This window comes from Equus przewalskii, chromosome 22, assembly GCF_037783145.1.
Source record: "Equus przewalskii isolate Varuska chromosome 22, EquPr2, whole genome shotgun sequence".
NCBI lineage: Eukaryota > Metazoa > Chordata > Mammalia > Perissodactyla > Equidae > Equus > Equus przewalskii.
This window is the reverse complement of record NC_091852.1, coordinates 15,154,471-15,170,735: the sequence shown is the minus strand read 5'-3', so window position 1 is coordinate 15,170,735 and position 16,265 is coordinate 15,154,471. Positions and strand designations below refer to the sequence as shown.

At 34.9% G+C, this 16,265-nt stretch overlaps 1 long non-coding RNA gene across 1 annotated transcript; it reads right to left on the bottom strand.

Annotated features, from left to right (window-relative positions):
- Positions 1 to 2,353: 2,353 nt before the first annotated feature.
- On the bottom strand, positions 2,354 to 10,953 carry LOC103552103 (uncharacterized). The gene is made up of 3 exons (XR_011531524.1): positions 10,805 to 10,953; positions 5,784 to 5,905; positions 2,354 to 2,453 (listed from the first exon to the last, which is right to left on the bottom strand). It is a non-coding gene; the product is annotated as an uncharacterized lncRNA (long non-coding RNA).
- Positions 10,954 to 16,265: the final 5,312 nt, after the last annotated feature.

Sequence of the window (16,265 nt, the reverse complement as noted above, 5' to 3'; positions counted from 1 at the left end):
GGCACAACCCAAATATCCATTACTTGTACATGAATAAACAAAATGAAGTACTTCTATACAAGAGAATACTGCTCATCAATTTATCAATCAAAAAAAGGAATTAATGTGCAAAAATAAAGATGAATCTTAAAGTATTATGCTAAGTGAAAGAAGTCAACACAAAACGCCACATACTGTATGATTCCATTTGTATGACATTTTAGCAAACACAAACTTATAGGGATAGAAATCAGATCAGGAGAAACCAGGATCTGAGGGTGGGGGAAGCAGATTAATTATAAAGAGTAATAAGGGACGTTTTAGGGTGGCAAAAGTATTTTATATGTTGATTGTGGTTTTGGTTACATACTTAGCATGTTTGTCAAAACTCATAGAATTGTGTCTTTTAACGTATGTCAGTTATACCTCAATAAACCTGATCTTTAAAAGAGCAAGCATAGGTTTTGGTTTAGAAAGAGCTAGATTGATACCTTGGCACAGAAGATACTGACTTTGTAAGCTTAGACGAGTTTCTTAACTTCGAAAAATTGGTGTACCTCTCTTTATATTGGAAATGATAGAACTGCATACAAAGTGTTTGGCACAGAGGCTCCTTCGGAGTGTTAGCTTTTGTGAAAAGGATACGGATAATCGTTATCCCACACAGTGAGATGAGTGGGAAGTAGTAACGGGATAGAGGTCATGGGTGGAAATGTTAACTCTTCTCTAGGATGAACAGGAAAAGCCCTTACACCACACCACTTCCGAAGTCAAGTTTTTCTCACCACGTGGATTCAAATGGAAGATTCTCACAGCTTACAGAAAGTAACTTAAAAAGTTTCGTTGCCAACACAGGAAAAATATAAACTATAAATATACGTGTGTGTGTCATATACAGTTTGTTAATTGGAGTGTGAATGCAGTAGAAAGAGGGTATGAGTAATAGGTGGCTTACGCCAAATTTAGTTTAGTCGCATCCTTGTTCTGCCAATATACCTCAAGCTTAAATGGTATCATTGAAGATGTTTCAGACTTGAATTGCTCTAAAGCATTATCCCTGTGCCAACTGGGCTGAAATCTGGTGGTAATTCACTTCTGCAGCCAGATAGGCAATATCTTTTATGTTTTATTTATTTACAGCATCACTTAAGCTATGCTTAATTTGATATGCACTTATAAAGCAAAACTCACAGACAATTTGTGAAGCAAACATGCTGGGGAATAGGCCGTTTACAATATGAAATATATTTCTGTATAGGGAAAGTCGCTGGGGACCGCGTGGTTAACTAAACAGTCAGCCCCACATAAGCTTGCCCCATAGAACTACTAACACTAGAGTCTTAACCGCTTTCTGTGACTTTTTATGAGCAAGTTTGTTTCAAATTTCACTCTGTGATTTGATAAATTTCTTTCCCCACTACACCTAAGTAATGGTGAGCAGATTCTCTTCTTTTCCCAGAATCTCATCACAGAAAAGAAATTCTAGTTATTGATCATCTGTTCAAGAAACAGGTTTGGGGTACAGCCAGATCTTCTATGTCTCCCAAATCCATGTTTTGTGTTTGTTTTCCACATTTCTGTAGCATACTTCTCCTGTTTGAGAGAGGGGTAGTACATGTTTGAGGGGCAATTATAATCATTTTTAAAAATTCAAGGATTTTAATGTTTAGATACTAGTCGCGTCTACCGTATATACATATATATAGTATGTGTTTATAAATTAACATCTAATGACAATGGATTAATAGCCTGAGTGCCTGTGGTGTGCCCACTCTTGTCCATAAATCATAAACCACTTGACCTAAGGGCTAAGCAGTGGTTGCTTGGAAATTTCATGTCAAGAATAACTTCTCGATGCAAATCCATCTAAAGTAAATTCACATAGTTCTGAGATTCTGATGCAATCCAATAGAGAGACATTATTCAAGTTATAAAAATAAGCTATCAGTTAATATTTTAAGTAGTTTAAACTCTGACAGCCACATAACCACATTATAGAGGAAACAGTTACCCATAATTTCATTCTCCTAAGAAACCTGTTATTGTTTCCCAGTCTTCTTAATATCAATGTGATTTTTTGCAGAGTAATGTCTTTAAAAGATAGGATATACCTGGGGCAAGCCTGGTAGTAAAGTGGTTAAGTTCACATGCTTTGCTTCAGCAGCCCAAGGTTTGCAGGTTCTGATCCTGGGCACGGACCTTCACGCTGCTCATCAAGCCATACTCTAGTGGTATAGTCCCACATACAAAATAGAGGAAGATTGGCACAGAAGTTAGCTCAGTGACAATCTTCCTCATGCAAAAAGAGGAAGATTGGCAACAGATGTTAGCTCAGATCCAATCTTCCTCATTAAAAAAAAAAAGATAAGACATACCTGAATTTCTAAAGGAAGTGTTGGCAAACTCTGACCTAAGGGCCAAATTGAGTCGGCTGCCTGCTTTTGTACAACTCACAAGCTAAGAATGATTTTTTTCTGAAAATCAAAAGAAGAAATATAATTTCATGATGTGAAAATAATATGAAGTTCCAATTTTTGTGTCAACAAATAAAATTTTGTTGGAATACAGTTATGCTGATTTACTTATGCATTACTTATGCATTGTCTGTGGCTGCTTTTGAGCTACACAGGGCTGAAACTGGGTGAAGACAAGTGAGGCACTCACCTTAGGCACAGGATTTAAGGAGGAGTCCAGAAACTCGGTAATAAAGATAAATAATACCTTAATGCGGTATTTAAAACTCAAAGTTAATGTAAAAAAATTGATGATAAACAAAATATCAAAATTTTATGCAAGACAGCACCAGTGCAATAACAATAGAGCTGAACAGTTGCAACAAAGACTATATGGCCTCCAAAAGTTAAAATATTAACCGTCTGGGCTTTAATAAAAGGCTCTGCACTCCTTTGCTTTACAGCATTTAGGTCCTAGCATTATTTTTATATTTCCACCAAGATTTTCTTCTTTAGTGTAAGACACAGATCAATAAAACTTTGTGATAAAGATATTCCTTGCCAAAGCTCTTTGTCAATCAGAAGAGAGGAAACAAACCAAATGAAATATATTTGATTAATAATATGGCAGCCATGAACTCTCCTCATTCTTACTGTGGTTTTCCTAAAATAAAGAGGAAAAGGGGGGGGGGAGGGAGAGAAGGAGGAAGAATTGTGCCGTGTGACCCACACAAAATTCTGTGTGCAAGGGTGACTCTATCTAATATGATGGCCAATACGATGCCCAGGTGGGGAACATACGCTTACAGAGACAATCATTCATCCAGATGTTACCAAACATTGATTGTTCTTTTTTAAAATTTACTTGCCATTTCATGTTTGGTGCTGGGTTATTCTGCACCAGAATTTCACTCTGAGAAAGTTTAGGATGTTAGGCACCAAGCCTTAGATATTATCTAAATTCTTAACAAGAGAGGAATAGATTCTGCAGAGGATCAGCCTATACTTTTCAATCATTTTCAAGAGCTAGTTGCCTACTAATGGACGCTAAGACATTAAATTGAATGCTAAGTATTGGAAATGCAATGCCATATAATGAGATTAAATATCAGAGGGAATTTTTAAAACCTAATTTCTACAGATTATTTTTGAAATTCTTACTTGTTTTGCTGAACTCAATTTTTTCACGTCAGTTGTTATGAGCAATATGCTTAACACTTTTAAGAAGTGGTGAACTGATGGTTTTTCATGCGTACTCAAAGAAATCTTTGATACTAATTTGTCAGAAGTCTTTTATTACTGTTGAGAATGTTGAAAAAATGCTTCATGGGAACACACTCAGAATTTCCTGCACTTTACTCTTCATTCTGCTTTTCAAAGATTTTGTCCGGCCACAAAGATACATGTGTTTATTAGCCATGAAAAGTTACGTTTTACTTGCTTTCATAAATGTTGTGCTAAGAACAACTGAGGTTTTTAGTTTTATTGATAAATATATAAAGTCTAAAAGTTAACCCCCCCAAATATTCATTTATTAAATATTTGAAGAGACGTCCAATTTATTATGTTGTGTAACATCATTTTGGAAGCATTAATATAAGTTTTTTAAATATATGGGAATCTTGCATATTTTTTACGATATTTTACCTTTTTAACAAAGATGTTTGATAACACATGTTTGTAGCAAATTAAGAAAAGGAAATTTTTTGAGGACTATTGTATAGACATTATGTTATTAGATGATAATGATTCTTTATCTTTGCAAATTGTGGTTTACACTGGTGGCTTGAAATTTATTTGTACTTTTTAAAATTTGTTTGACTATCAGATGTTCAAAGTGGTGAGATTTATAAATACTCTCAATTACATTCTGATCCATCAACTCAATTGGTTAAATCATCTAGCATCTTATAGAACTTCTACCTTTGAGGTCTGTCACCAGGAATTCAGCCTTTATGAAAAGAAAATACTTAATGAATTCCAGAATTGTAAAATTATAAAAATTTGGATAATATGTCAAGTTTAACATTGTAAAATTACTCAAATGTATAATATATGCCATAAGAAAAGTATAGCATCTTTGCTAGTTAGACTGATTACTACGCGCTCAGTGGCTGGTTCACCATTTCTCTGTGTGTTTGCAGTGAATCACGGATAGTACTGATTTAATGAATATTTGTTGAATAAATGAACTCAGTAAACCGAACAAAAACTGAGAAAATCGTGTTAACACAGGCTCTCATTATGGACCTTATCAAAGTCTCATTAAGCATTTTAAAACTGTCTTCATTAAAACTAGAGTCTGTGTTAGAAATGTGCATATAGATATATGAATAGACGTAGATATAGAAAGTATATGATAACTCTGTAAGTAAAATTAGGTCCATGCCTAAAAGAATCAGGAGTTTTAAAAAGAGAGTTTATATCTAAGGGGGAATATAACAATCTCTGTGTTTTCTATTTCAATCTGGATCCAGAATAAAAATTAAGGTGAAATTTCTTAAGAAGGAAACAAAGAATCATTGCATTGAGGGCCATCACTCCGCTTGGTTGGTGGTGAGGTGTAGGGCTAGTTCTGCATTATATTAAAGACTTGAAGGGCTTTCCTATGTAATGTCTACTCCATGTAAGTTATTGTCTAAAAGTGGTCCCATTAGTAATTCCTGAAACCAAAAGATTGACCAATGAATACCGTTTATTACCTGAGTACTACAGGAAGAATAACATACAGGCTCTTGGGAACTTTAAATAGATTTAATTCTACTATACTATTCGGAATATTTTCTCTTAGGTCAGAGACATGACAAACACCTGGAAATACGAAGAAGAGTTCATTTTAAAGAATCCAAAAAATTTGTTCTAATGAAGCACTCGAAGTGTTAAAACAAAAAAACTAAACCTAAACCTTCATCTGGGCGTCAGAAGCTGTGGATTTTGTCTCAGCTGTGCTAACAATGGGCTGTGTGACCCTGGACAAGTCACCCAATCTTGCTGGCCCTTAATTTTTTCATCTCTTAAATGAAAGAGGTTTCAGAGGTATTTGACGATCCTAAACCCTAAGTCTAAATCCTAGTGGTTTCTACAGAAAGTAATCAAGTCAAGGGAGTAGGGAGGAGGCATCTGAGCTGTGTTTTCAATGAAAGAGGTCGACTATCAAAAGTTGGGATGCAAGAAAGGCTGAGGGTCCACACACCACACACTGCTTCCTGCTCCGAGGAAATCTACCTTCTCTCACACAATTTGCCAGCTCAATTCTTTTGGTTTTTCTGATTCTTATCCACAGGCCACTGCAATCACTTGCTAGTTTGTGTGTATTTACTCAGAGTAATCATTTTATATCCAGCAACTTACAGTGTGGTCCTAGGAAGTGGCGGCATTTCAGCTGCGTGAAGGAAGAGGATCAGTCTGAGCATTCTTGAGGAAGATTGCAGAACTGCTTTTAGCTCACGTCGTGTGTTTCTAGTCTGAGATTTCTTTTAATGGGAAAAAAGTGATTTTTTAAAAGGAGAAACTTGGATGTTTCCTAAAGCAACATTCAAAGCAATTAAATGGAACTTTTTAAGCAACACGATCTTTTTCACTCTCTCAATCTCCTCTTTAGCCTTAAGTAAAAACCAAAAGAGACCTTTGAAAAATGATGATTTTTTTATATTTAATATGTGATCTTTTCATGTTTCTGCTGTTGTATGCTTTTGAGCTGTCTAACAACTATAGCTATGTAGCCAGAAGAAGGGCAGACTTGTCTTATATCCTGTGAAGAGGTGACTACCTGAAGTGTGAGAAAGAAAGCCAACATAAGAATTCTATGAAAGGTTTTACTACAGAGAATATGGGGCCAAGACCTTCATCTAACCCTGGACACACATTATTCTTAATAATGCATACCAGTATCTTTTTTTTTTTTTTTTTTTGGCCGACTTTAAGTAGGGAGCTTACGAAAATTGACAATATTTTACAGAAACAGAGTTTTTTTTTAAAAAAAAAACCCATAGTTCTGTTTCCTGTATCTTTCACAGTTCTTTAATTTGAGACATATCACTTTTATCTCGTCTTGCTTTAACACCAGATTTGGTTTAATTAAATTTATGTCAAATGAACACATGAAACGAAAAGAAAATCAGAAAGCCTGCAGTTGCCCATTAGTGAGTCAGTGACTGCACTGAAAGGCTTTTGAAGCCTGGCTTACTGCCAGGACAAGCTTGCAATGATGCTCGGAGACACCCATGATGCTTTGAAGGGAAGGACTTAGCTGACCTGAGCCTGCTCAATGGAATCAGTCAAAATCCTCATGGGCTGGATGTAAAATCTATAATAAGTTTTCTATCTTCAACCATTTACCTGTCAAAGGAAAAGAGTAGGGGGTGTGAAACCACAATCCATAAAGAAAATTAATTGTGCCAGCTCCATTTATTATTATTATTATTATTATTGATTATGTGGATGATTTTGTTTGCCTGTTTTGAAAGCAATATGCCAAACCTTTTGAAAGACAGTGCCAAACTGTCAATCTCTGGAGGTACTCCATCAAAACAATCATTTTTAACGTGAGGCTCTCCTAATTGAAATATCTGTCAACTAGTCAAATAATATATGCTGTTAGAGAAAATAAAAGGCATAAATTTTAAGAGCTAATATTTAGAGCTTTGCAAAAGTATCACTCTTAAAACACCTAAGTTTAAAAATAAATGAAGCCTCAAATGTTTTGAGGCTCCTGCTAAAATGCAAAGTAAAATACTGTTTCATATTGTTTCTGATACCACATGGTCTTTGTGTTTTTATACTTAAACACATTTAGTGCATCTAGCGTCAGCTCCTCCATATAAAATATATTGAATGACTCTACCAATCAAAGTAATGTTTTTTTAATCTGTTTTTGTATTCAGACCTTTTCTTAAGGGATATACATTACTATGTTTATTCCTTTTGCTTATTGGATTCTGATGCAGAGGTTCATTTGTATTTTATATTTTCATATTTTAGACATTAAAGTCTTTACATAAACTTTCAACAATAAATAAAAAAATCATTAAGTAGCAGCAGAGTACACTGAATGTTAGTAAAACAGGACATGTAACAGCAAGCTTGCTGAACATCTAGAAATATCAAGGTGACTAAGGTTGGCGAGAGGGCTCTTAGTGTCCTTTTCTTGGTCCTGTTTGAAAATAATTGAAACAAAGAAAGGTCTAAATGTTCCTGAAGTCAAATCAATATTATCTGAGGTGCTTCGACAATCCAGCAATACCAAGAATCAGCAATGTACTTGTTCAATTTCTAATTTACTCAGTTTTACTGATCTCTCACAGTTGTACTATCTCATGTTTTCTACTTATATATGCCTTGCCTTTTTTTTCTATTTCATTTATAACTGAAGATAAAAGTAAAGCAAATAAGAAGTAAAGAATTTCAAGAGTTACATTTGTTCCATCTGAACGAAGTTCCAGTCAGAGATCCAATGTGTCTTGGTACGTTCTGGTGTGTGTCTGTGCTGGAACGCCACACTAAGACTTGCCTTCGGTAGAATATTGTTTTGAGAAGAGAAAGGATTTCTGCCTAGAGCTGATTTTGAGGCATCATTTCTTGGCCAATAGCAAAGTCCTTAATTTTGTGGAATTTGTGAAGTATGTTCAGCTGGATTCTGCCACTTGCCTCTAGTTGGATATTAGTACTCTTTTCATTTTCACGAGATCAAATAAGATATGAAAATACTGAGTGTTTTCAAATTCCATAGGATATAGTACAATCCTAGTAATATAAGAAAAAAGATGGGTTTAATTTGCATTCACACTGCCTTTAATAAGGTTAAAAATGTAAGTTTATATTCAAATAATTCACTTCTTAAAAATCATGCCTTTCTTTGTTCTCAATATACATTTAACATTTAAAATATAACACCAGCACATGTATCCCCAAATAACTTCAATTAAAATTAAAAAGGAAGAATTTCATGTTTATGAAACAATCTTCAACTATTCAATATTAATTCAAAATTCTTACTACTATATATTTTTTTCATGAAAAACTTTTCAGTTTCCTCAATTATTTTGCTTAATAAAGGATAAATTAAATGTTCTGTTACGTATTGCACATGATCATGGTCATTGAGAAGAATCTGGAAATGCTCTATCCAAAAGCTAAATATTTAATAATAAAAATTTTAGGAAGTTGAATATATTTCTGAGCATGGTAAGTCATAGTCTTGTTTGATTGTTTTTGATTGTGTTAAAATATTATTAGACATCTGCTTTGTAATATTCATGGAGATTTTTTTAAAGGGTTAGAGGAGAAAAATAAGCAAGCACTCAAAACCATCCTAGAGACTGCTCAGAAATATTTATTCCCTCTTGCAAAATATTTGTACAATAAGCTCTTTTAAACCAGAATACACAATGACCACAATATTCAGGCAAATTTTTACTTTTTTTTTTTCTTTTTTGAATTATTCTAGTAATTGTGTAGTACAGGTTTCCCCCCTGGCACTACCAACCTAGCCTATTTATTCCACATTTTAAAACCAAATTGCCAGAAGTGTCTAATAAGCTGTACTTCAGAAAAAAAAAAAAAAGCCGCTTCAGGGCCAAGCTTTTGCTAACACACTGAGCATTAAGAGATGAATCAGGGGCGTAACAGAATGCTGAGAGCACCTTTTGCACTGGAATCAAAGGCACGTCTCGAGGAGTCAACATTTTGCCTGAAGTTGCTCTCTCTGGCTCTCCCGTTCCCTGTAATGAAGTAGCTGAAAGGACATTTGGGACAATCCTGGGCCAAGCAGAGCTGTCTTAGATCCACCTAAAGAATCATAGCCAAAAGAAAAAACGATTCGGAGAAATATCTCAATCCAATTCTCTAGGTCCACAAAAAAGAAAATGTATGGTAAGGCATGGCCCACCTTACTGGGTAGAATTTGAGATTCAGTCAGTTGTTCCTGAATAGTCTACGATTAATTGCCACCTGTTTGAACTCTGCCTTTATTTTAATTTAGTTGATGCTAGTGTGGGAGCGTGTGTTTCATTAGGATGCAAATTCCCAAGTCTTGTGCTTTCTGATTTCCTCAATTACTCAAAGTGGACGTTTCAGGATGAAATAACGAGTGAGCAAAGGAGGAACAAACCTTTTAAAAAGGATCCAAGAAGACAGTTTACACACATGCTACGATCAACAGTCAGACTACTGGACAGGAAGGTATTCTGTCAGATAATTGTCCAGCTCAAAGTAAAGATTAATACAGAAGTCCTGATATTCTGATTTTGTCACTGCCTACCAAAGTATCTTCCTATCATTTCCAAAGGAAAGAAAATTACTTACAAGTGTCATTTATATTCATACAATAAAGCAAATAGATCAATACATGGATATGAAGCATTTAGAGTATTGGGAAAGCCAAACTTTATGACATCAATTTTTTGTTGCAGAAACAATTGCATCCCTAGTTTTAGACAAATGCTAAATTGCAAAGATAGCCCCGCAATTCCAGGCAGCTTTTCAATAAAGCATTCCTTTTATGAATTAAAAACATGTGGCCTGTTTTAATATTTTCCTCAAAATAAATAAATGAATAAATATATATTTTCTTTCTTAGATAAAAAATAAGTATTCTTTTCTTGGGTGTCATGGGAAACTTGAGAAAATGTATTTTAAATATAATATTAGAAACACGATTCTCTCTCATGTAAAATACAAAATACAAGGTGTATTATTTATGCAGTTCAAACTTTAAACTCAAAATAAAGCATTTTTACTCAACTTGAAGACAGTATATTTTTTAATAACTGCAACTGTCCACAGGAGAACGCATGTCACTTTTGTTTTTTAGAATAATAGCTTGTTTTATCTGTTGTCAACATTTGTACATAAAATGCTTGTAGTCATATTTTAGAAATCACACAGCTCTGTCTCTGAGTTCTGTTCTTACAAATCCCCCGGTTCCAACAATATCATCACAGAATGTTAAAATGTTCACAGTAAAGGGACGTGCAAGTTTGAAGGTTCCAGTCAAAGTGATTATACAAAGTGATAACACTAGGGTTGTTATCACAACCTAAAAGCTGACAAGTCAAAAGGGGAGACAATGTGCATTTTCACGGGCAAATCATAAAGATTCAGTGGAGCAGGACAGCTGCGTTCCCGCGATCAGAGCCATTACGGGAAGAAAGGATTTTGATTAAGTCCGTTAACTTTGCACAGAAGCAGATTTGAAAGAAACAATAAGGGCGAATGTGCTCAATGCACATCTAAAATATTAATTAACACACCTCCGGAAAGATGAGTGCCTGCATTTCAGTTACAAAGGCAGGGGGAATTCACGAAGTTAGTTCAACCTTCACCCTTGCATAGTGATGGGGTGCAAAAAGAAAGGCAGCAATGAAGTCACTTACAGTTCGCAATTCAGCTGTCATGTGGAAGTCGGCAGTAGGTATGAGCAAAATATACTGTGAAGAATATGTGGCTCAATATTATACCGCAAAAGCAAACTTTGCAACTGCTTATGCATAATTAACTCTCTGGGACTAGCCCGCTCTGGGGCACCACTTTATAGAGTAATAAAAAATTAAACTAAAAAATACAGACTCCTACGTAACTGTGGTCACAGTAAAACTCTGTCTTCCTTTGCAGGCTTATTATTTCCTGAAGCTGTGGCTGACAGCTTCTATGAACACACATTTTTGCATACATTTTGTTTATGTGCAAGCCTTGGCATTTCAGCCATCTCCTGCTGAGGCCCCTTCCTACCATATGCTTCTGTTTTTCTTCATTAGGTGATGTGATCCCTTCTGACTGTTGCATGCACGTGAAAGGACAGTGGGCTTTGGGGGGAGAAGAAATCCTGCTTTAAGAGAGTACACGTCAGTTGGCCTTCAGCTGTTTGGAGCTGATTGCATCTGACAAGTGTTGTGGCTACTCGTCGTAATGGATGTCTCTGCCTTAGCAGAGAAGAGGTGAAGAGGATGTAATTCCCAGTGAAAGAAAGCAACATGAACTATTATTTAATTACTGCCTGATATAAAACTCCCTAGGAGTCCCTGGGGATTTATAATTCTAGCTTCCTCCTTTCTTTATTAATGAACAATCTAGTCTTTCAGTGCAATGCAGTTAAGCCACCCCTGTTATTGATAGGGACTTTCCCAAACGAACAAAGCAAATAATCCATTTCAATACTCGAAGCATGTCCGCTTCTGAAGTGCTCTATTTTCTTAAATATAGAAACGGTTCTTTCACCCTGTAAAAAAAAAAAAAAAAAAAAGCGTGTGCTAGTGGTACCCAGGTTTCTTTCATTCACGGGTTAAGATTTGGTGTGCACATTTTTGATTACTCTGCAAACTGACCTTTTCAACCCTCTGGATTCTAAGAATCAATTAAAATCCTCTTCTCTCCCCTCCCACCTTCAATTCTCACACCAATAGGATACCGAGTTAAGGAGACATAGCTTTTGTTTTGTCTTTTAACCACGTGAAATTTCTGGATGAGCTGAAGCTGATATCTGACAGCAATCCATCTTCCACACAAAACTTGTTGTCCTGCCAGGGACCGGCAACTTCAAAATCTCAGAGGAGGTAGTCATGCAAATCTGTTATTGATTGCCAAATTATAGGATATTTTGCAATCAAATTTTTCTATTCATTTCTTTTACTGGGAAACAGTACAGGCGGAAAATTGGTCATGCGATGTTTTGGACTGAATTCTATTTACATAGTATATTAAAATTGCACAGTCATTGAAAAGGTATTGAACTAATTTAAGTGGTAGGAGGCTTCAGTTCACATATTAAATATGTAATTATAAGATTATATAAGTTTTTCCCTTTGATATATAGTTTGTAAGAATTATATTGGCGAATTTTTTTATTTTCTGTTTTTTGCTACTGTTCATATGGGCCTTATCCAATTTTACCGAAGTAACATTCTTGCAGTATTTATGACATATCGTAGCTTATATCATTGATGGGAATTCTTTACCCAATATTTCACAAAAGGCCACAAACTAATTATGAGAAAACACACTGTGCCAAAATCTCATATGGAGAAGAAAACACTCTGTATTATATTACTGTGTTTAGTTCAATCACATTTAGCTTATATTAGTTTTTAAGTATTCTTTCATTTTGCTATATCCAAATGTAGCCTGGCAAACTTTGAAAACTGTGGTTTCTTTTTGAAGGTAGCCAATTTGCTGATTTGGGTATTATCAGAAAATAGTTCATGCGATGATACCAGACTCTTTAACATTTTTATGCCCTACATTTTTGTCTTCCTGAGAAATAATCACATTTGCCTAATTTATCTATATATAGAACAGAAACACTTTACAAATGACAAGGATACAATTTTATGTTAAAAGCTTGCATTCACAGTTTTTCCAAAGCAAAATCCCTGCCCTTTCATACAGATTCTAATGTTGGTATTTACAGTCATGTAAAGAAATATATTTTTATCCAATGACTGCCATTAATGTAGACCTCTGACTGGTATAGAGAGAGTGTTAATTTTTCATTCATGGGTGTGGATGCTACTTCCTGTTTGCTTTGGAATACTTTATTACTTTGGAGCAGACTGCGAGTGCATAATTTCATAAATGATCCATTTCTTTTCAATTCACTTGTGTCGACGTAGATCAAATATTAATGACATTGGAGGAGGAAAGGCTATTTATGTGGCTGTTTCCAAAATGAAATAGTAGCTATGTCAAATTGAACAATTTGAGCTGTTAATGCCAATTAAATATTTTGACTCCTGATATAAAATTTGATAGTTTGAAGCCAAATGTTAAAAATAGGGAACAGAATTCACCAAATATTATGAAAGCAAAATTCTATTTTCAGCTGCACTGTACAGTAAAAGAATTTCTCTCTTTGTTTTAGTTAATATTACTATGTGTACATGTACTCAAACAGCCACACACAAATGTTTTCTTTTCTTGTGTGGCTTCTCAAGAAAAGACGAAAAAATTAAAAATTTAATTCTAATATTTTTAATGTAAAATCAATTAAGCTTCATATAGTTTCAAATGATACTATACGTTAGTACCTCTTCCTCTTTTCTTTACAACTATTTATAGAGGGAAAAGCAAAAACACAATTATAAGAAAAGTAACTGTTTCCATGTCTCATTTGACAAAAATCTTCATTCATAATGAGGAGCAGGGAGATTTCGTGCTGTAGTGCAGCATAGAGCAAAACTACTGATGAAATTTAAGGTGTAAACTCCATCAATAACTGAGCTGTAACAAAACATTTTTAAAAGGTGGGTCTTTTTGCCAAGATAAGTATCTTAATGTTAATTGATCTGGTTCGGGCACACGAGAGAGAATATTTAAAGATAGTGCATTTGCTATAAAATTGATCATCTACTTTAAGGATTCTTTTTGCACCAATAATGGGATTTTACATTTTAAAAGAGACATGAACAGTGAAATTTCTCTGTGAGGTTGAATATAAAACTAGCTAAATCTTACACCTTTGCTAATGCAGAAGAAAGTTCACCATGCTTAGCTTTGGAAGCAAGAAGTTTCCCTCAGATGATTGGAAAAGTTAATATCCCTTTATCCTCTACTTTTTTTTTGAGGAAAGAAACGCACACGCACACACACACACCAAAAATAAGACTACTGCAACCTCATTGGCCCTGAGGGCAAACCCCGTAGTATTAATAACCAAGACAATTCTAATAAGGAAATCATTACTGAAGAGCATCCAAACCTCTTATAAGGTAAAATATTAAAAATTAGTTTTTTCTCTCATCCTCATAAACAACGATACAATAACCAACACACAAAATTTTAGGAAGCAGCTCCTTTGAACCAGATTTTGAGTCTAGGGAGAAAATTTCATCCACAGAACTCAGAGCACATTTTGTAGTCATCTTTACTCAACTCAGTAAAATAGTTGACATTATTTTAATTTCTTCAAAGCAGTTCAAACTTCTCCATGACCACCATATAAATGGTGCAAAGAGTCACCTGAATTCAAACATTTAACACACATCTGATTATCAAAGAATCTTCCTGAAACTCACAAAAATATCTATCCTCTGTGCAAAGAGATTTGTAGACAAAGAGAATTTTGTACCCCATGAATAGTAAATGAACGTTTTAAAAGGAAAAATATTTTTTCTACAGATAATGTCAAATGGATTTTGAGTAGCAGCTAAATTAAAATCTTAAATCTCCAAATTTCTATGTCAATTTGATCTAATAACCAGAAAGAATACTGCTGCCCAGAAATTCTTCCGGCAGCAGTTTCCCCCAGTTATACAACGTGCGTTGAATGTCCGTGGGTGGAAGGGTAGCGGACAGACCCCATCCCCACGTATAGGGACTCTGCGAATCAACAATTGAAGTTCTTTCTCCCCATTTTCAGAGAGCGGCACTCATTGTGCGCGGCTTTATCAACCGTCTGCGCTGAAGACTCAATCCTAAATCCAAAGGAAAACCGTTGAGGTTTACAAACTACTTTTCTTAATCATCAAAAGTACAGGGGGTGGTATTCTTGCTTCATTTGTGGGTCCACTCCAGCTCCAAACAGATCTGAAACCATTACAACGCATGGCAGTTGGTCGATAGTGTGGAAAAACCTCATTTACTGACTGGCCAGACAGTTTTAAAACCTTCAGATTTTTCTAAGTCTAGGTTATTAACCGTCTGACTGTAATCACATCTTCACCATAGGGAGCTTCAAAAGCTTTTCATTTGCATTGAATCAGTTGCCTTCCTCCCTGTCTTTTTTTCCCCCTGGAAATAAGCTTAAATAATTCAACAAACTACACACATGGCTAGTGATTATTGAACCATTCTGAAACACTCGAGGCAAATGGACCATTATGTGGTGGGAATTAAAACTTCCCTCCCAGTCACTGGGAGGGTATGTATTCATATATAGCGAATATATGTGGCTGCAGCATTCTTCCATAAACCCCATTCTGCTCAAATCACGTGAAAAACACCTACACGCGTGGTATAACTTTCCTTCACCAGTGCTGGTTTCCGAGGTTATTAGGTCAGATAAAAAGCTTTTGACTGTGCACATACATTCAACATTGCTTTTCCCAAGAGTAGCGAGTAAGTTACTGTAAAAGAAAATACAGCACTTTTAATAGTCACACTACAGATGGATAAGAAGGAAGGAATGAATTACATGATTTTAGTCACTGCGAGTTTTCACCATACTTAGATCACAATGGGATTAAGTACATTTGGCTACTTGACTTGATTTAGCCTTAATTATAAACGTTTATGTTTTGTGAGGTCTTTTTATAAAAGTATCCATGGATATTTTACATTTTACAGCCACCCACACTTTCGAATTATCCCAAATCTGGAAGAATATTTTGTAATTTATCTTGCCATGTGTTTCTGTAGATGTTTGATGATTGAAGATAAAATCCCTAGGTATTGTCAGCCTAAGGCAGAAGCTAGGATTTTATGTTTTTAACAAAGAAAAAAATTAATTTCAAAAGACCTGAATAATTTTTTACTGATACAGTGCTTATTTCTCTAAGCAGATAGCAATAAAAAAAACAAAGAATAGAAAGCAGAAAAATCACATATTTTCATAATAACCATAAATTTCCAATGCAAAATATCACAATATGAGTAATCGTTACTGAATGAAGAGTGGAAAATTTATTGGGAATAAAGTTATCTTTTTTCTTTAAACATTAACTTTAAAGTCTTAAAGACTGAGCCATACTTCATTGCACAGGACTAATTCAATTTTTTTCTTTTTATTAAAGCCCCAGCCATCAGATGCTGTCTGTATCCTGACACTCACCAATGTTAGGGGTGTGCCTACACTAACAATTTCCTAGAAATATGTTTTGTGATTATATATCTATATATACAGAT